Source organism: Hibiscus syriacus, unplaced genomic scaffold, assembly GCF_006381635.1.
Source record: "Hibiscus syriacus cultivar Baekdansim isolate YM2019G1 unplaced genomic scaffold, ASM638163v2 tig00110187_pilon, whole genome shotgun sequence".
NCBI classification, from domain to species: domain Eukaryota; kingdom Viridiplantae; phylum Streptophyta; class Magnoliopsida; order Malvales; family Malvaceae; genus Hibiscus; species Hibiscus syriacus.
In genome coordinates this window covers 884,513-906,019 of record NW_024062618.1, presented here as the reverse complement: position 1 = coordinate 906,019, position 21,507 = coordinate 884,513, and the positions used below count along the sequence as shown (strand labels likewise).

General features: G+C 34.6%; 3 pseudogenes; all 3 read left to right on the top strand.

Moving 5' to 3' along the window:
• The first annotated feature begins 1,128 nt into the window (after window positions 1-1,128).
• On the top strand, window positions 1,129-5,931 carry LOC120217574 (annotated as a pseudogene).
• Window positions 5,932-6,336: 405 nt separating this feature from the next.
• On the top strand, window positions 6,337-8,788 carry LOC120217575 (annotated as a pseudogene).
• A 7,676-nt stretch (window positions 8,789-16,464) lies between these two features.
• Window positions 16,465-20,474, top strand: LOC120217572 (annotated as a pseudogene).
• The last annotated feature ends 1,033 nt before the right edge of the window (window positions 20,475-21,507 follow it).

Genomic DNA, 21,507 nt, shown 5'->3' with positions numbered 1-21,507 from the left:
ATATATATATTAAAAGTTAAGATAATAATAAAATAGTTAATTAAGTGATCACTAGTGTATTTTATCCTTATATTAGTAGTCATGTACTTTACGTAAGTTTTGGATTCAGTTACATATTCCAATTTAAGTTTTATTTGATATTTTGTTGAAAAAAATTAATCAAATAAAAATTAATAATTCTGATTATTTGATTTTTCAAAATACATTTGATAGTCTAAAATGAAAAGCATCTTATAAGATAAGAAGTAGACAAATGTATATTTAAATTGATATTTCTTAAACAATTTAATTGTTTATAGTAAATTTCAAGTGTTAAATATATTTTGTAAATTAGATTAAGTATTAAGTTTTTCGTTTATGAGTTAATTAATTTTAGTCTTTATACTTTTTAAGTTTTGAAAATTTATTATTGGCTAGAAACGGAATTAAGATTCTAATTCAAAAGGGTAAAATATAATTAATCATATAAAATAAGGGGGAAATATAATTAACCATAAAAAAATGATTGGGGATAAAATTAAAATAAACTAAATTAGGAACTCTAATTTAAAATTTACGATCAAAAATTTAAATTTCGAAATGTAAATAAAGGGACTAAATTACAATTTCCCCAAAATAAAATGTCAAAAAGTTAGAACTGAAACGAGCAATCGCGGATGCAAAACGCAGGCGCAACGGCAGCGTTGAAACGAATCAAAAACAAAAGCTGCCAACGTTGAAAACTGAAAGGCTCTCTCCCTTTTCTTTCAATAGACTCAACCCCTCCTTGCTTCGGAAAATCAAGCCATAATTTCTCTTCTTCTTCCCCGTTTTAATTTTGTCAATTACGAATCTTTGCAAAAGAAAAAAGTTTCCCAAATTTGATCTTTAGCTTATTATACAATACGTGTCTTTGTAGCTGCTGTTTTTGATCTTATCTTCTTCTTCAGTTTTGAAACTTGATATTGTTTGAGCTCTTAATTTAGCAAATAATACTGGGAACTGCTTTTAGTTCTTCGTAAATGATAATTATTTGAGTTTGATTGACTTTTGCTTTCAATTTAGCAGCAGCCCTTGTGTGCTTTTCTAAACGATTTTAGCTTGGGAGAGTCGTGTATTTCTTTCTTTCTCCCAGAAATTGAAGAAATATAAATACTTTGGAAGAAGTGGAATATTGCTAGACATTGTTCTACTTTGGGTGTTCTTTTGTTTATATCAATGACAGAGAAACAGTGTTGATTGCTTGTCGGTGGGTGGGTTTTTCATAAAATTAAATATTATCAATCAAGGCTAAAGTTTGATTGGATTGAGGGAATTTGGAGAGGAAAAAATTCCCAAAATGAAGCTTATTGTGGGCGTAATGGAAGCAAGAAACATACCAGCCATGGATGTAAATGGGTTCAGTGATCCCTACGTGAAGCTTCAGCTTGGAAAACAGAGGTGCAAAACCAAAGTGGTGAAGAAGACATTGAATCCAAGTTGGGGTGAGGAATTTAGTTTCAAGGTGGAGGATTTGAATGAGGAGCTGCTAATCTCTGTCTTGGACGAGGATAAATACTTCAATGATGATTTTGTTGGTCACCTTAAAATCTCCGTTTCCCAGGTTTTCGATGCTCATAACAAATCTCTTGGCACCGCTTGGTATGCACTCCACCCTAAGAACAAGAAGTTGAAGAACAAGGATTGTGGTATGTTTTCTTTTTTGCTTTCTATTATTTGCATCTTTCATTTCTCAGAATCTGCAAAACCCCCTTTTTTATATGAGGATCATTGTACAAATGTCACTTTTGGTCCCCCCCCCCCACAAGTTCTTATCTAAGTAGTTTGAATCTAGGGTTCAAATATTCCAGTCCTGAAATACTTGTTTTAACTGGTTTGGGCTGACTGCAAGAATCTTTATCTATATACTTTTGTTTCAATTTTGGTTGTAGGTGAAATACTTTTAAATATATATTTTTCCATAAACAATTTGTTCTTGGACTCGAATTGTGACGGTGATCATGCATCGGCATTGAGGAAGCATGAAGACATGGCTACTAATGATCTTTCTAGGTCTTTTAGTGGTTCTTCAAACTCAACTTCTCCGCCGGTACAAGATGATAATGTGTCTTCCAAGGAAGAGAAATCATCTGCACAGAAATCCCTAGCAGGTCGAATCACTCAAATGTTTAATAGAAATGTTGACATTGCTCCTACTACCTCCAGTAGGGGTACTGATTTGACAGAGATACCTGAAATTTCAAGTGCTGATATTGTTGATAACAAGTCTGATGATCAGTCATCTTATTTTGAGGAAGCGATTGAAGCACTGTGCTCAAGAGATCAGGGAAGTGAAGTTCCAAGTAATTTACCTGGAGGAGTGCTTCTAGACCAATTGTATGTGATTGCACCGAAAGAACTAAACTCTCTGCTTTTCTCACCTGATTCAAATTTTCCTAGGTCAGTAGCAGAGTTGCAGGGATCTACAGATCTACAATTTGGGCCTTGGAAATTTGAGAATGGTGGTGAGAGCTTGCAAAGAATTTATTCTTACATCAGGGCTCCAACAAAATTAATTAAAGCTGTGAAAGCCACTGAAGAGCACACGTATATAAAAGCTGATGGGAAGACTTTTGCTGTTTTAGCAGTTGTTAGCACTCCTGATGTTATGTACGGGAGCACCTTCAAAACCGAAGTGTTGTACTGCATTACTCCTGGGCCTGAGCTCCCATCCGGAGAACAATCTTCCCATTTGTTGATTTCATGGCGAACGAACTTCTTGCAGAGCACCATGATGAAAAGTATGATAGAAAATGGAACCCGACAGGGTTTAAAGGAAAGCTTTGAGCATTTCACTACTCTACTGGAGCAGACTATTAAGCCAGTTGATCCAAAGGATATTGGGTTGAACAAAGAACAGCTTTTGGGATCATTGCAGGCTGAGCCCCAGTCAGATTGGAAGTTGGCATTGCAGTACTTGGCTAATTTTACCATGGCTTCCACAGTTTTGATGAGCTTATATGTAATAATCCATATCTGCCTAGCTGGACCTAGTACAATTCAAGGACTCGAATTTGTTGGGCTTGACTTGCCTGATTCAATTGGTGAATTGATTGTGTGTGCTGTTTTGGTTCTTCAAGGTGAAAGGGTGCTGCAGTTAATCTCACGCTACATGCATGCCAGAGCGCAGAAAGGTAATATTTACATTTAATAACTACTTTGCCCAGCTGGTGAGAAGAGTTGCCATGTCTTGTTTCTTGTGTCCGGACCTTTGATTTCCCTTTTCTTTTGTGTCTTCTAACAATAGGGAGTGATCATGGAGTGAAAGCACAAGGGGATGGATGGTTACTAACAGTTGCATTGATTGAGGGAAGTAATTTAGCTGCTGTAGATTCCAGCGGCTTCTGTGATCCATATGTGGTGTTCACTTGCAATGGGAAAACTAGAACAAGCTCAATCAAGTACCAGAAATCTGCCCCCCAGTGGAATGGTGAATTCAACATTGCTCTCTGTCTATGTTTGGGTTCAGTGTACATGTTTGCAGCTGCACTAGCATAGTCTTGAATAACGAGTCACTTTAATCAATTCTTGAGTATTGCTTTATGCAGAAATATTTGAATTCGATGCAATGAAAGAGCCTCCTTCTGTACTGGACGTAGAAGTTTTTGATTTTGACGGGCCTTTTGATGAACCTACATCTTTGGGACGCGTTGAGGTTAATTTTGTAAGATCTAATATATCTGATCTAGCTGATGTGTGGGTTCCTCTGCAAGGTAAGTTGGCTCAGGCATGCCAGTCTAAGCTGCACTTGAGAATTTTTGTGGAAAATACGAGAGGTGGAAATGTAGTTACAGAGTACTTAAAAAAGATGGAGAAAGAAGTGGGGAAGAAGGTAAATAGATAGTTATTCTTCTTTTAGCTTCAGTTGGCCAAGAATAAAATATTGTTGCCCATTCTTGTTATTTACTTGAGGCCAAATGCTCTATTTGCAGATAAATGTGAGGTCCCCTCAAACGAATTCAACCTTTCAGAAACTCTTCGGGCTTCCGCCAGAGGAATTCCTTATCAATGACTTTACCTGTCACTTGAAACGGAGAATGCCTCTGCAGGTTCTGTTTGTCAGGCTATATAATATTTTATAAAGCTCACTTTTGTTATGTTTACTATGAGTAATTAATATACTGTGTTTGCCCGTTTTTGTTAATCTTCGTTGTATCTATGCAGGGACGCTTGTTTTTGTCACCAAGAATAATTGGGTTTCATGCCAATTTATTCGGCCACCGGACGAAATTCTTCTTCCTCTGGGAAGACATTGAAGATATTCAAGTTTTCCCACCTTCTCTGGCATCAATGGGCAGTCCAGTTATTGTTGTGACTCTTCGTCCAGGAAGAGGAGTGGATGCTAGACACGGTGCAAAGACTCAAGACGAGGAAAGCCGGCTGAAGTTTCATTATCAGTCTTTTGTATCTTTCAACATAGCTCATCGGTAAAAGAGCAATCGATCTTCTGTGATTCCTGTTTTTATTTATTTTATGCTTTTATGTATCTTTTGATATGTTTATTAATTTCATTTTTTTATTGTCTAGAACAATCATGGCTTTGTGGAAAGCCAGAGCCTTGAGCCCAGAGCAGAAGGTGCAAATAGTTGAAGAAGAGTCTGAGTCAAAGGGCCTCCAATCTGATGAGAGTGGGTCTTTCTTAGTCCTTGAGGATGTCACTATGTCTGAAGTTTATTCGCGTGCTCTCCCTATTCCCGTAAGTCCTCCATTACTCTCCCTCTGTGAACCTATGGAACTAGTTTGCCGCATCATGCATGCTGTCATGAACATTTTTACTTCCCATGTTTGGTCGAGGTACTGTAGTCCTTTTGTTAAAGCTTATTAATGGAGTCCGAGTATGTAAATGTGGCATATGACCATTCATATGCATGAATTTTAGATATATTTTCTGTGATCAGATGGTGGTAATTGTTTTATTGGTTATTCAGATCGGCTTCATCATGGACTTATTCAGTGGTGGTGATTTGGAATATAAAGCTATGAAGAGAGCCGGCGGTCTTAACTATTCTTGCACTCCATGGGAGTCAGAAAAGGCTGATGTGTACGAGAGGCAAGTATATTACAGATTCGATAAGCGTGTATCTGGCTATAGAGGAGAGGTGACTAGTACGCAGCAGAAATCCCTTCTTCCAGATAAAAGCGGTTGGCTTATCGAAGGAAGTTATGACTCTCCACGGTGTTCCACTTGGGGACCATTTCAATGTATGAATGCCACGGAGAACATTTTATCAATTTTATCTTCATGTGTGAGGATTCCTCATTATTGACCCCTGAATTTTAAACTTCGAATATTTTGCAGCTTCACCTTAGATACCAAATTGAGGACTTGCACTCAAGAGCAAAGGGATGTCAGGTGCGAGTATTTTTCGGAATCGCGTGGTTGAAAAGCACAAAGCATGAAAAACGGATTGCCAACAACATCTTCTCAAATCTAGAAGGTCGTTTGAAGGTGATATTTGGTGTTGTCGAGAAGGAATATACCGCAAGATAGTGTGACTGGCATTGCTGAATGCTGATACAACTTCCGATTGACTGCATTCTTTGGTTTGTTTTCTTCGGTGCTTGTTATGTTTGTGAAATTAAAATTTATCCAGATTGGCAGTACAGCTGTGATCTGTACGAGTATCTCACTCAAAGTCGAACCGACACTTCTGCTCGAAAGCGAATGTGAAAACTGCTGGTTGGCAGTTTACTCGCATTTAACTTGTTTTTAGAATGTAGCAGAGTTTAATATTAGTAGCGACCGAAGCCCCTCATCGAAGCAGTCTGCCAAAGTTACAGCCTTCGTAAAATATAGGTGTGTTATGGCTGCTTTAACCATGCTCCGGCCGAAGATACCGCCTTTGTTCTTTGAACTGTTTCTGTAAGATTATTGATTATCGTTGTATTCTAACAATCGAAACGAATTGCGAAGAGAAACTGTTGTTTATCTACGAGCTGCTGTAATCATAATTTAAATGCAATAAAGGAATAAGAAATGATTTTTTATACAGTGTAAATTTGTCAAATGGAGGTGTAGGATTACTACTATACATATGCATATGGTGGTTGTTAAGTACAATTATTGACGAACAATAAGAATATGTCACGTCTCATTTCGAATCGAAACAGGATGGTTTCGGGGGTTTTTTTCATCACTACTGAGATTAAGGTGCCCACGCTGTAACCCAAAGTTACGAACTTTATTCATTTATCGCAGTCCCTTCATATGATATAAAATAAATCCAATTCCCAAAAATAAAATTGATTTAACTCTATGAAATTAGGAAACAGAGAAGAAAACATTTATCGCAGTCCCTTCATATGATATAAAATAAATCCAATTCCCAAAAATAAAATTGATTTAACTCTATGAAATTAGGAAACAGAGAAAGAAAACACCGGGAATAAATAGCGGTTGTGGATCACTTTTCCCTTCCCCTGCATAGCGCGCTGAAAGCAACGAACAAAGCTGCTTCTTTCTGGTTGTTGATTCGGCCTTTGGAAAGTGGAATTTGGTTTGGGTTTGCGCTCGATGATTGCGGCAGAGACAGAGTGAGAGTGTTGGATTTGTATATTGAATCTCGATTTGTTTGCCAATCTCTCCGTTATCGCTCTTTGCCCAAAGTTTAGTCTCTTTCTATCTCTCTATCTGCTATTTTTCAACTTCATCTCTATCTGTTTTCTTCCTTCTTTTTATGTATTTTGTTGTAGAATATTAGATCGTTTCTGTTCGGAGAAATATGAGATTTCGATTTCCTATTCATTTTCTTCAAAATCTAAACCAACCCATCTCTGTCGCCATCCCCAGTTTAACTCGATTTGATTCTTTTAATCGTGCGTAGCTTAGAATTTTGATGTGTTCTGTAGTGCTTCTATTACGTTACTCCAATGTTTATGGGGGCTTTTGAATTTAGGTTTTGCAGTTCTGTGAATGATCGAGGTGGAGTGGGTTACTGCTAAACTTGATGTCTACTGAATAAACCTGGGTAATATCATTGATAGGAGGAAAAGAAAATGTATGGGAGAGGTGGTCTTGAGAAATTCAGGAAAGCTCAATCTTTGGAACCCTTTTCGGTCTTGATAAATTCTGCCTCGAAAACTACGCCTGTTCAAGTTCAACAAAGTTTGCATTCTCAAAATGTGGCTGCTCAGCCTCAGCAGGAGGACCAAACTCAGGTTCAGCCAGCCACTCAGCTTGGTGGGGGACAATCTACCTGGATGCCTCCTGATTGGGCCATTGAACCTTTCCCTGGTGTCTATTATCTCGAAGTTCTGAAGGAAGGACAGGTGCTTGATCGCATTAAACTCGATAGGCGCAGGCATATCTTTGGAAGGCAACATCATACTTGCGATTTCGTGCTTGATCATCAGTCTGTTTCACGTCAGCATGCTGCTGTTGTTCCTCACAAGAATGGCAGGTCACTTCCTTTTCTATTTCTTTTATATTTGCTACTTCACTGAGATTACTAGTTGAAGTTTCGAATTGAAGTTGATTCTCTTCCGGTTGTTGCCTTTTATTTGTAGCCATTTGTAGACATCATAAGCTCTCTACTTATCTGAAATCGGATTTCACCTTTGTCCTTGGATATAGTATTGATTTATAAAGCTCTCTACTTACTTTCAAACCACATGTAACGTGTTAATCACCAGCTGTTACAATCTTAACAGCATATATGTAATCGATTTGGGGTCAGCACATGGAACATTTGTTGCAAATGAGCGATTGAAAAAATATACACCAGTTGAACTCGAAGTAGGGCAATCTTTGCGCTTTGCTGCATCAACAAGAACTTATATCTTACGGAAGAATAATGCAGCTCTATTTCCTCGTCCTCCACCTCCCGCTGAGGTAGATCTACCCCCAATGCCCGATCCTTCTGATGAAGAAGCTGTTGTTGCGTATAATACACTTATAAATCGTTATGGTCTGAGCAAATGTGATCTGCTGCCATATTCCAGTGCGTCTTCCATCTCATTAGCTGGAAAATAAGACAGCCCAGAGTCAGAGAGATGCGCCAAGAGAATGAGGAAACTAAAAGTGACCTTCAAGGATCAAGCTGGGAGAGAGCTGATCGAAGTTGTTGGAGTTTCAGATGGTGCAGATGTAGAAACCGAACCCGAGCCCCTTGGTGTTAAAGAAGGAAGTTTTGTTGGAAAATATGAATCTCTTGTACAGACAACCGTAATTCCAAAAGGTAAGGATCAATCATCCATAGAGGAAGAAAATGTTATTCAGAAAGGTGTGACCGATAAACTGCAGGAAGTCTTGGATAAGATAAAAAAACGCTCCTAAAGGTGGGATTTACGATGATCTTTACGGAGAATCTTTGTCCGAAAAAGTGGGTTCTTCCTGGGCGTACACTTCCGATATTTCGACCGGCAGACAAGGGTCATCTTGTCCTATGAAAGATGCTATTACAGGAAAGCATACTGATGTTTCAAGTGGAAGACCCGGAAGTAACACTGCCTCTAAGGATGATGATAGTGAAGATGATTTATTTGGTGACTACTGATCGAATGAATCTGAAATGCTAATGCAACTTGCATCGTTCTTCACACTTTGGTTCGACAAAATGACTGAAAATATGTTGTGTGAGGTAGCAAGCTATTGTTTTCATCTGAAGTTGGAGAAATTTTTGTTGTAGTTTATTGGGAAAATTTTCTTTGTACAGTGGAATGTTCAAACCCGACTACTGAGATTTGGAGATTTTAAGGACCATGTTGTCCCGGAAGAAAAACGAAAAGTAGTGGTAGCAAAATTTTGAATCCTGGTATGTTGTTCACTTGTGCTTGTTTTGTTCTTTTAGGTTTCTACTGGTGTTCTACTTGCAGGAAGGGGGGGTTATACAGTTGTTGGCTGCACATCATCTTCTTCCTCATGATGATGATAGTCATAGGCGTTCTATTGGTACTATTACAAGCGTACAATTTTGGGAGGAAGATGCAATTCAGTCTTATATTGATTTATGAAATCCACTTAAAATCTATAAAACAAATTCATTCTTTTTAAAAATTAAATAACTTAACAATGTTTGAGAGCAAGTTAAGATAATTATAGGCAAAATACAATAAAGAAATGTTAACGAAAACCCAATATATAGGGGTGTAAAAAGCTAACCCGACCTGTAAAACTGACTGAAACCGACTCGAGTCAAAACTGTTTTTGACCTGTACTGTGGCGATCCGAAACTGACTCGAGTCGGAACTGGTATTTACCTAAACCCGAGTTGGACCTGAAAATTGTGGATCTAAACCCGATTTGCACCCGACCTGAATACGACCTGAACCTAAATTGAACCGAAAATATGATACCCATACCCAAACTGCATCCGACTGATATAAATTCAAACCCGAAATTGACCTGGTAAATAACTGATATTACCCGACCTGTTTTCAACCTGATCTGTTATGAACCTGACATGTAATTGACTTAACCTGTAAATGATCCGACATGTTATTAAAGTGATATATGATATTGTCTTAACTTATAAGAAATAAGTTACAATTAATATAATTATATTATTTTAAATTTATAATAAACTTATGATAATTAAATTAATATGATTACTTTTTGAAATTTAGTTTTTATATTAATTATAATTTGTATATTATAAATTTGATTTTTATATTAATTTCAATTCTTTATATTATTTATAATTCTTATATTATAAGTTTTATTTATAATCACTAAATTAAATTTAAATATTGTCTTATTGAACATTATTTTATTAAATTATATAAATTGAGTTAAAATATTCATAAATCTAATTTACTTTTAATGTGAAAATTGATTAATAATTTAAGTATAACTTAACTTGAAATTTTAAGTATAACCTAATTTATTTTTTAGAGGGCAAACAATTTATATATAAGTTAACATGGATGTAAGAATTTTTTTTATTTTTTTAAAAAATACATATTATTCTCTTATACGAGTGTTGGTAACCACAATAACTTCTATATATTATTCTCACAACATTATCTCATAAATTCAACTTAAAAGAAACTACCGCCTACTATCACTAGACAAATTATTTATCATATTTTCTTTCATCTAAACAAATTGAACATAAATTAATGATTTTTCATTTTCTTATCTATATTAATAAATAACTATTTATCAAAAATATTTTTTAATTTTAAAATATATAAATTTTTATTTATAGAATGAGTTTGATTAAATTCTAGTGTATATATACGACAATAATAGCATAAATGTTGATGAGTCAAGTCACAATTCGAAATTTGTTTTATTCCCACTTGGTTAGGTTAGTCCAAAATCAATATTAATATTATAAAATATTTTTATTATTTGTGTTTCTTTCCTTTTTTTTCTAAAAGATAGTACTCTCAGCAGCTTCTGTTTTGATTCAATGGATCATAATCATAGGCATCACCGACTTTGATAAAGCGTCCCTTCACTCGCTTCCTCACATCAGCCCTTGTTTTGTGAGACGCATATCTCACTTGCTTCTCAAACCTATCAAGGGTGAAGTTTTAACATATAAATTCCTCCAGCATGTGGAATAACTAAAACTTAAAAGGCAAATAGATAAAGCCCAAAAGAAGGAAAACTATAAAGTGCGAGGGAAGAAGAACTCGAGGCATGTTTGTCTAATTAGTAAACAATGTGGTAGATCAATCCCAAACTAGACATTCAAAAGCAGGAGAGCAATTATAAGGAAGAACATATAAATTCCAGAATTTTATAAAGCAAGCACTAAAATCTCAAATGTACATTCTACATGGTTTAGGAGTGTCCACTTACTTCCGTGTCTTCTTCTTTTCCTTGTAACGCATGACAGCATTGCTTCGAGTTGATGATAGGAATGTGTTCTTAGTACATGGCGGAGACCAAGTAGGCTCTCCCATCAGAAGCACTGAAGCCCCACAGTCTTGGTAATCTCCAGCACTGATCTCTTTAGCAAGTCCAGAGAATGAGAGGCTTGAATTTCCGTAAACCACAGAATTGAATCGGTTTTATTGCTCATCATATAACACAAGATGCATTTCTGCATGTATGACAACATGGAGTTCTAGACCAATAAATCCAAAAGAGGGTATACACAACTTTAAAAAAAATTCATCTTTACAATAACATCTCAAATTAAAGGTAAGAAAAAGGTTAACCAGGATCGATCAACTAGATATGTCTATGAATTTCACCTTAACTTCAACCTTTAAGTCACTCAAACCTTCCAATTACTTTAGTGGTCAAAATACCGGTCAATTTCAATCAATGAGCTACATATCTAAACCATTTCTGAGCACCAAAAATCAAACAATAACAACAGAAGTAACAAAGTTTATTAATTGAACAACTAGACATACTATTTTAAAGATCTACTGATAAATTACAATGATAAGGGGGAAATAATAGAAAATATACCCTATGATCCTATTAACACATTCCATGTAAGCAAATACAACCAGAAATTCGAAACAATATATAAACAAACAATTAACACATTCATGTAAGCAAATACAACCAGAAATTCGAAACAAGATACAAATAACCAAACACGGACTCACCCATTGCATTTCGAGCATATCACATTACGGGAAAGAGAGTTTCTTTGAAGCCCCAAGGTAGAGGTCCTCTAGAGACACCTTAAGAGGATGGACTACATCCTCTCCCCGTCTCTGTCTTCTTCCTCGACTGTTACCACCTAATCATCAACAATAACACCATAATTCAACCATATCCCAATTCTACTAGTTTCACCAACGATTCTCAAAGTCCTTAACCAGTTATGATAAAATCCTCTCTCATCAGGTTCCATAAAGCAATCAAATAATCTTACATTATTTAAATAACATTATCACATACCAAATATTGAATACAAGGGATAATGAATCGAAAATCATTAAACAAATTAACAATGATTTTGAATACAACTAAAACGCTTACCGCCAAACGGGCTACCACCAAAGAAGGGGGAGAAGATGTCAAACGGGTCATGGGCGCCGGCACCACCGTCCATTCCTTCCTTGAGTGCATCCTCACCGTACTGATCATAAATCTCACGTTTTTCGGGATCGCTCAATACCTCATAAGCTTGAGCCAACTTTAAACTAACCAATCAAGCAAAAAAGCATAAAATAAAATAGCGAAATCAGCAATAAAATCACTTCACCCGTAATCAATCAAAGGAAACCCAGAAAATTTATATAAAAAAACACACAAGCACTGTATTTTTCAGGATCACCGCCTTGGCGTTTCGCTGGCTCGAAGGAGAAGCAAGAGCTCACTCGACCCATAGTTTCATTCCAAACTTCTCTTAGTTTGAGCTAGTAGATGGGACAATACGCTGTTAGACCGGGACTGAGATTTGACTATAAAGTAAAAAGGGTTTTACCAGATCGAAAGAATCCTGTAACAAACGGGATTGAATCCACTTCCTTGCTGTTAAATACGTCCCTCTTCTCTTTCTTCTCTCTTGCCGATTCCAAACTGCAAGAGGAGAGTCGCTCAGTCGACTAAAGCTAAAAGCTGAGTTGGAGCTTGACAATGCAGTTGATAAAATGGCCGGGAAGAGGCGGGATAAAAGAGGGAGGATTTGGATGCTGAGCGGGGAAGAAGAAATACCGAAAATAAAAGAGGGAGGATTTGGCGCCACAGTTGGGAGGGAGAAAACCCGCGTATTTTTTAACTTCATTTGATATTGTAACGTTGTCTTTTAGTTTTACATTTATTCAATTTAATCCAAATTTAATGATGTAATATATTAATTTAAGCTTCATATTTAAAATGTGTTCAATTTGATACTTATATATTTTCTAATTCTTTCAATTAATATATATGTTTATATTAATAAATTAATATATAGTTTATATATATTATATAGTTTATATATACTAATGAACTATATAATATATAGTTTGTATATATCATATACTATATAGGTTATATATACTAATGAACTATATAATATATAGTTTATATATACTAATGAACTATATAATATATAGTTTATATATACTAATGAATTATATATAATGTATAGTTTATAGTTTATATATACCATATAGTCTATATATGTTATATAGTTTATATACTAATAAACTATAGAATGTATAGTTAGGGTTTAGGATTTTTATATATAGTTCATATGTAAATTATACTATATAGTATATATAGTTTATATATATAATATATAGTATATAAATATAAACTATAGTATATATATATGTCATATGTAAACTATATAGTATATAAATATCAACTATAGTATATATATATATAGGTCATATGTAAACTATATAGTTTATATATATAGTTCATATGTAAATATTAACTATAGTTTATATAAAACTATAGTTCATATATATATCAACCTTAGTATATATATTTATATATAGTTCATATGTAAATTATACTATATAGTATATATATATAATATAGTATATAAAACTATTATATATATATGTCATATGTAAACTATATATATAAATATCAACTATAGTATATATATATAGGTCATATGTAAACTATATAGTTTATATATATAGTTCATATGTAAACTATAGTTCATATATAAATATCAACCTTGGTATATATATATTTATATATATAGTTCATATATATAGTATATAAATATAAGCTAGTTTATATAAATAGTATAAAAATATAAATATAATATAATTATAGTATGTAGTTTATATAAATATAAATATAAACCCTAAACCATATATAATATATATGTAAACTATATAATTTATACAATATATGTTATTTATAATTATACATAATATATAAATATAAATTGTATAATTTTTTAAATTGACCCATAACTTTTTAAATGGGTATAATTTAGTATTTTTTTGTATTAATTTCAACATCACAATTTAAAATTATTTCGATTTGATCCCTCATCGTTTAATTTATTTAATTTTTTTTGTAATTTCATATTTGTTCAATTTAGTCCTCCAAATTTTATTTGCATATGAAATTGATTCATACTTATTACTTAATTCTATTTTTTTAATTGGCCCATAACTTTTTAAATGGGTATAATTTAATATTTTTTGTATTAATTTCAACCTCATAATTTAAAATTATTTCAATTTAATCCCTCATCAATGTGTGTTTTTAATTTATTTAAATTTTTATTTGTAATTTCATATTTGTTCAATTTAATTTTTAAATTTGTATTTTTCATAAAATTAAGCCATGATTATTTATATTATTAGTAATTTACTCTAAATCATATACAATTACAAATTGCAATTCAACGTTCGCGAAAAACGAAAATAATTAATCAAAAAATAAAAAATAACCCGATTTGAACTCAATCTATATCTGATAGAGATCCGACCTGAATTTTATCTGTCAATGATGTGACCCAATCTGAACGAAATCCGACTGAATTCCATCCGAACCTAAATTAACATGCTTTTTAATTGATTCGGACCTGAACTGTTTTGACTTGACCTGGTAACGATCCGAATTGAAAATGACCTGACCTGAACCCGATCTGGATCTAGTGTCAAATCAACCTAAAAATAACCCGAACTGATTTAACTTGACCTGAACCCGATCTGGATCTGGTGTCAAATTTACCTGACTTGACTTGTATCCGGTTTTACCGACCTATCAAGATCAGATTAAAACCTAAACGATTACCTGATTTTACAATCCTACTAATATATAAATACATATACAGTAGTATTGACAGTATGATGGCATGAATAGACAATAAATAACGTGTCAAAGAAGCTGTCACTATTTACCAGAACCGACAAAGAATTGCAAATCGCACATGCACATGTGTCAAAAGAGGTAATCCCCAAAGAAGTCGCAGACGTCGATCACTGTGCCAAGATAGACAGAGAAAACAGTACATCCAATGTGGAATAGAATAACATGGATCGCGGTCTAGAATACATACCACCACATATCACTGCACAAACTCAGATAACGAACAGGCGCCAACATCAGTAGAAAAATCTACCCCGAAAAGAGACGTAACACCAAACAAACAATTGAGCATAATCAAGGATAACCATGAAAACGACCAACAACAAAAACAAATTCATTTAAACGTTTAGCATTTAATTGTGATGTTACTTATGAGGTATATTGTTCATATTCTTAAAAAAAATCTTATCCATTCGAATTTTCATTAAAATATTCAGAGGTAGCACTTAAACTTAAGAAATGATGAATTTTTTATGTCAAATTTCGTGAAATTTTAAAAAAAATTAAAAAAAATTAAAAAAATTAAACTAATAAAATAGTAAAGGATGAGGAGACGAATTTATCGTTATCTAAGATAGTCATAAAATACATTAGATAACAGTAGACTTCGACAATGATTAAAAATAAGTGAAAAACTAATTTTAATGAAAAATATAATAAGGTGAATTGAATTTTTTTCCCCTAACTTTCATGTAAGTATCATGTTATCTCGTTATTAACAGGGATATAAAAAGTTGATTCGATTTGTAAAACTGACTGAAATCGATTTGAGTCAAAATTGTTTGTGACTCGGATGGTTTTCATTCAAAACCGATTCGAGTCCGAACTGACATTGACCTAAACCCAAGTTAGACCTGAAAATTTTGGATATGAACCCGACCTACATCTAATCTGAAAATGACCTGAACCCAAATTGAATTGATAATATGATAATCGAGCCCTACATGCATCCTACTGAAATGAACCCGAACCCGAGATTAACCTAATAAATAATTGGTATTATCCGACTTGTTATGAACATGACCTATAATTGACTTAATCTATAAATGATCTGACTTGTTATTGAACTGACTTTATATTTACTTGATTTATAAGTTACAATTGATGAAATTATCATATTTTGAATTTATGATAAACGGTAAAAATTAACAAGTTGATGATTCGGTCACAACTAAATAATCTAAAGATAAGTGATAACATTTATTAAAATTTGGTAGTATTTAAAGTAGTTTATGTTAAATAAAATTTAAATAAAAAATTATTTAAAAGTTATTTATTTGAGGATTAAATTATTCAACTTAATTTAAAAAATTTGATTCAAATTTAAATTAAAATTAGTGATTTTTTAATATTATTTTTAATTTTTATATAATAAAATGGATTGTTCAAATTTTTTTATAATATGTGATAAGTATAAAATAATATATGTTTGAAGATAATTTTTTATATATGTTTAAATATAATTCTTAATTATTTGATATTGAATTGTTTAACTTTAATAAACATAAATTATTTTCTGAAAAATAATTATAATTGTGTCGATCCAATTCATAAACACATTCACCCTCGTGGCAAAGTTGGAAAAATGGACACAAGAGGGTGGAAGAGTATTGAATCAGCATCTGCCGACACTCCTTTTTCCTCCATGAATTTGAGCATGATTAAGTGAGTAATTTAAGAATCATAATAACATTTTTAAGAATGAAAAACGAAAGGCAGCAGCGGGACACAGCGATGATTGACCATTGACAACTTAAAGTAATTACGGCTCTCTTTTAAATGATTAAAACGGAAAGGAAAAAAATGCATTCATTTATATCATCTAGATCTACAAACACTATAACTGAAAACCCAGAAATAGAATCTTTCTCATACAAAATCTCTTCTTCTTTCTGTTCTTCTTCTCCACACAGTGGGTGGTTTTCATTATCTTTTCTATTCTTGGTTGTGGTGGTAAAGAAATGACCAAATTGTTCTAAAATTAGACAGTGGATATTAGAGTAATGAAATAACCATGAAGGTGAGGCATATAGTATTGGGTATGCTCTCGGTTACCGTCATTGCTCCCATTTATCTTTACACTGAAAGGGTCGCCACCTTCGTCAATCCTGCTTCTTTTATGTAAAGTTTCCATCTTTTTTTCTTTCTTTATAATCATGGGTTTTGTTTTTCATTCCCCCTTTCTTTGATCTCTGCAGCAAGACGCGATTTTCTTGATGATGTGTGAGCTTTTGTAAGTTTCTTTCTTTCGGGGGTTAAGGATTTTGATGGTATAGAATATTGAAGCACACAAAAAAAAAAAGTTTAATTCTTTCTTTTCTTGTGCAGGTGTTGTCGGGTGATAATACCAGACATCTCAATGTTCTTCAACACCAGGTATTTTAATTTTCAACATATTAGATTAGTTCCATTTGCTGTTCATGGCAGGGAATTTTTGTTGATTGATGTCAGATCTAATTGCCTTCAATGTCTAATTTTTGTTTGTCTTAGGAAATATCCTCTCTGAAAGAACCCATTGGAGTTGTATATTCTGATCGATCTACCGATTCCTTTCCCAAAGGTGATTTTGTTGTTGTTGTATGTTTTTGTTAAAGAAAAAAAAGGGGCAATGTGAACTTGAATTGATGGTGTTAGATGATTCTCAACGACAGTGACGACGGAGCATAAGTCGACACGAGTGCTTTCGGCTACCGATGAAGGACGTCAACAGCAATTATCTAACCCCATTAGGCAGGTCGTCGATGATTCACCCCCAATCTCACCACTACCCTCAATTCCCATCCCAATGCCTCTAACATATCGGTAATTGCTTCCCTATAATGTTTTTATAGTTTTCGCCTACTATAAATCGGTCTGTTGTTGAGTCTTCTCCTATTGCCATAGCAGCATTTTACTTGGAATTCCCGATATCTGTTGATTTCGGTTTCTGTATGTTCTTCTTTTGATTTTATCACTTGCTTCTTATTAATAATTTGAGTATTTTTAGACTGTTTTGATACTATCGAAACTTGAACTAATTATCCCAAAAAAAAAAAAAACTTGAACTGTCCCGTCTGTACTTTCTAAACTTTTGCTACATTCCATCCTTCAATTGCCACCGATACGGAAATGTCTTTGCCATAAGTTGTTTCCTTCAAGGGATGTTAATCGGTAACCCTTTCAAGCTTGTTGGAATTTTGTGCTATTCTCGTTTGCCAATGTTGTTTTGTATTTCCACGGCTAAGACCAGTTCCTTGATGCAGCCACATTTCCAGGGTTCACAATAAGAGGAAATTTTAGACCTAATTGTAGGCTTAGCTAATAGTTGCTATACACTGTTTGCTTTATGAATAGGCTGTAAAGCTTGAGCAGCAACCAATTCAACCGGCTCAGAAGATCGATCAGACAGAGCGTTCAGATAACAAACATGACAGACAGACCGAACCAGCAGATGTTCAGGTGTGCCGCCTCAAAGATCAGCTCATCTGTGCAAAAGTATATCTTTCCCTTCCATCGATAAAAAACAACCCACATGTTACAAGGGAGCTTCGACTGCGGGTTAAGGAGGTTACACGATCTCTTGGTGATGCAACTAAGGACACAGATCTGCCAAAAAAGTAACTCTATGTGTAAACTTTCTTGGTTCTTTTCATTTGTCAAATTCCTGCATGTGTTCCTTTATTTATTCAGGTTCAGTCACCTAAGTTTTTGAAGGATTTCAAGTATAGAATGTGGTTTCTACATCACTTTAATTTGTTAATTTGTGTCTCTTTTTCTCTTTTGCAGTGCCGTTGATAAGATGAAAGCAATGGATCAATCCTTAGAAAAGGCGAAGCAGGTTCAAGATGATTGCACTGCTGTGGTAAAGAAGCTTCGGGGTATGCTTCACTCATCTGAAGAGCAACTCCGAGTGCATAAAAAGCAGACCATGTTCTTGACACAATTAACTGCAAAAACTCTTCCCAAGGCTCTTCATTGCCTGCCCTTGCGTCTTACTACTGAGTACTATAGCTTGAATTCTTCTCAACAGAACTTTCCGAATCAACAGAAATTAGAAGACCCCCGGCTGTACCATTATGCTCTTTTCTCAGATAATATAATGGCAGCGGCAGTTGTTGTAAACTCAACTGTTGTCCATGCTAAGGTAATATGTACTCTTCTACATAGATTTAACTCATACTTCCTTTGGTTGCTGGGGGATAAAAATATTGCTTTTCATTTTAATCTTAAGTTTGCCGTTTCCATTTTATTTTAATCTTTAAACTTGTGAAGTAAATATCGGAGTATTTGTTCGAATGCATGCATGTGTGTGTTTGTATAAAACAGCTTGGTATGTACACAATGACATTTGATCCCTCTGCTTCTTGTTGACATGTTAAACTCGTCAAATTTACTTAATTCCTTGCAGCACCCTTCGAATCATGTTTTCCACATCATTACGGATAGGCTTAATTATGCGGCGATGAGAATGTGGTTTCTAGGTAATCAACCTGGGAAAGCCACTATTCAGGTCCAGAACATTGAAGAGTTTACATGGTTAAACGCAAGCTACAGTCCAGTTCTTAAGCAGTTAGATTCTCCTTCCATGATTGATTATTACTTCAGGGCACATCGGGCTAATTCTGATCAAAATCTGAAGTTCCGGAACCCAAAATATTTGTCCATCCTGAACCATCTTCGGTTTTATTTACCAGAGATCTTCCCGAAATTAAATAAAGTGTTGTTCCTAGATGATGATATAGTAGTCCGGAAGGACCTTACTGGCCTTTGGTCCCTTGATTTGAAGGGCAATGTCAATGGAGCCGTTGAAACATGTGGAGAAAGCTTCCATCGGTTTGATCGGTATCTCAACTTCTCAAATCCTCTAATCTCAAAGAACTTCGACCCACATGCTTGTGGATGGGCATATGGAATGAATATTTTTTATTTGGATGGAGGCGGCAAAACATCACGGAGGTATATCATCGATGGCAGAGGCTGGTAAGTGATCTTGGCTAAGCAGATAGTAAAGTAGGCATGAAAGTTCCTCATATACCAAGTTAGATGTGATTCACATATACTATGCTTAAATGGCTAGCTTAGCATTGCTTGCTTATGCACCTTGGGTGCCTAAGCCTCACAATCACACACATTATCGTACACGTAGAGATGTAGTGCCCTAGTAAATGATAAAAAACAGCTCGGAATTTTCGTAGTTCACTTTGGACATACCCTATACCTTGTACATAGTGTTATGCTGGTGTATTATCTTTGTTTTTTATTCTGAAGTTAATTTTTATACGCAGAATCGCAACTGGCAATTGTGGAAGCTGGGGACCCTACCTCCCGGTCTCATAACATTTTGGAAACGCACAACTCTCTGGACAAATCTTGGCATGTGCTCGGACTCGGCTACAATCCTAATGTGAACCAGAGGGAGATCGAAGAAGCTGCTGTTATACACTATAATGGGAACTTGAAACCATGGTTGGAGATCGCCTTACCCAAGTATAAAAACCACTGGACAAAGTACGTAGATTACAACGTGGTCTATTTGCGTGAGTGCAACATCAACCCATAGAAACACCTTCATGGGGTACATTAAAGTGTGATGGAGAGCTATTTTAACCATTCGTCTTGATTGCCACTTCATAGGTTTATTTAGTTCAGATGGTCGAATTCGCGCTTGTATACATTGTCGATTTTGTTTTCAATTTTTTGGTTCTTACTGCGATGCGTGGAAGCGGTGTTTATGCAACCTTTTAGCTTATTTAATTGGAAATTCGGGTGTATTTGTATATCATTTCATTGGCAATCCTTTCATCTCTAGAAGCCTTGCTTGCTTGGTCACTTGTATTCCTATGAAAAAAAAACAAAGTTGTTTCATACACTGCAAACATGAATAGACTACTACATATTAGGGGTGTTCAAATCTAATCCAATCCAAAAAAATAATTGAAAAGTGATTCAAAAAACCGATAACCGAAAAAAATCGAAACCGATTTAGTGTGTTTGGTTTTTTTTTTTAAAAACCCGATCGGTTCGATTCGGTTTCGGTTTAGAAATCTAGAACCGATCCAAACCGAACCAAACCGATATATCTTACAATTAAGTATGAACGGCACCGTTTCAACTTTCAAGTTAGAGATTAGGGCATAATCCCTCAAACTTATGCCCACTTTTGACTCCGTCTCTTCTCAATGTTATCATCCTCCTCTAGCAGAACACAAGTGCACTGCCCCTCACTCAGTTCACAACCCAAACCGGAGACCAGTAACAACATAGAGAGAAGACAACTAGTGTCGTGACAATTACAAGTGCTGAAACAACTCTGTCTTCGCATCATCCTCGGCTTACAGCTCAGTTTAATGTGAGTTTTTTGTGTAATTTTCTATTTGGATTTTGTGTGAAATTGATGAGGATTAGGAATTGATTATTGAATAGCTTCAAGGGTTGGTTATATATATATATGGGTTCTTGTTACTTTTTGTTCTTATTTTGATTTTTTTCTACTGTGGTGTATTTGCAGTCTTGTGGAATGATCTTTTGCAGGAATGATAATAAAGAAACACAAACTGCTGCATCCTCTCATTCAGGTACTTCACAGTAATACATGTAGGAAATAACTACTAAAATTTCATATGTATGACCAGTCTTGAGAAGGTTTCTGATGGGTCATATTGTTTATCATTTCATGACTTGCAAGACTGTTCATGGATCTGTAGGTTATTCAAAATAGATATGCGTCAAGGTTCTGTCTACTTCTATTTCATGTAAGCCTTGGGGACTTTCCAAATGCATTGGGAGTATTTAACAGACAGATCTAAGTGGCCTGGTACTCTACTAGT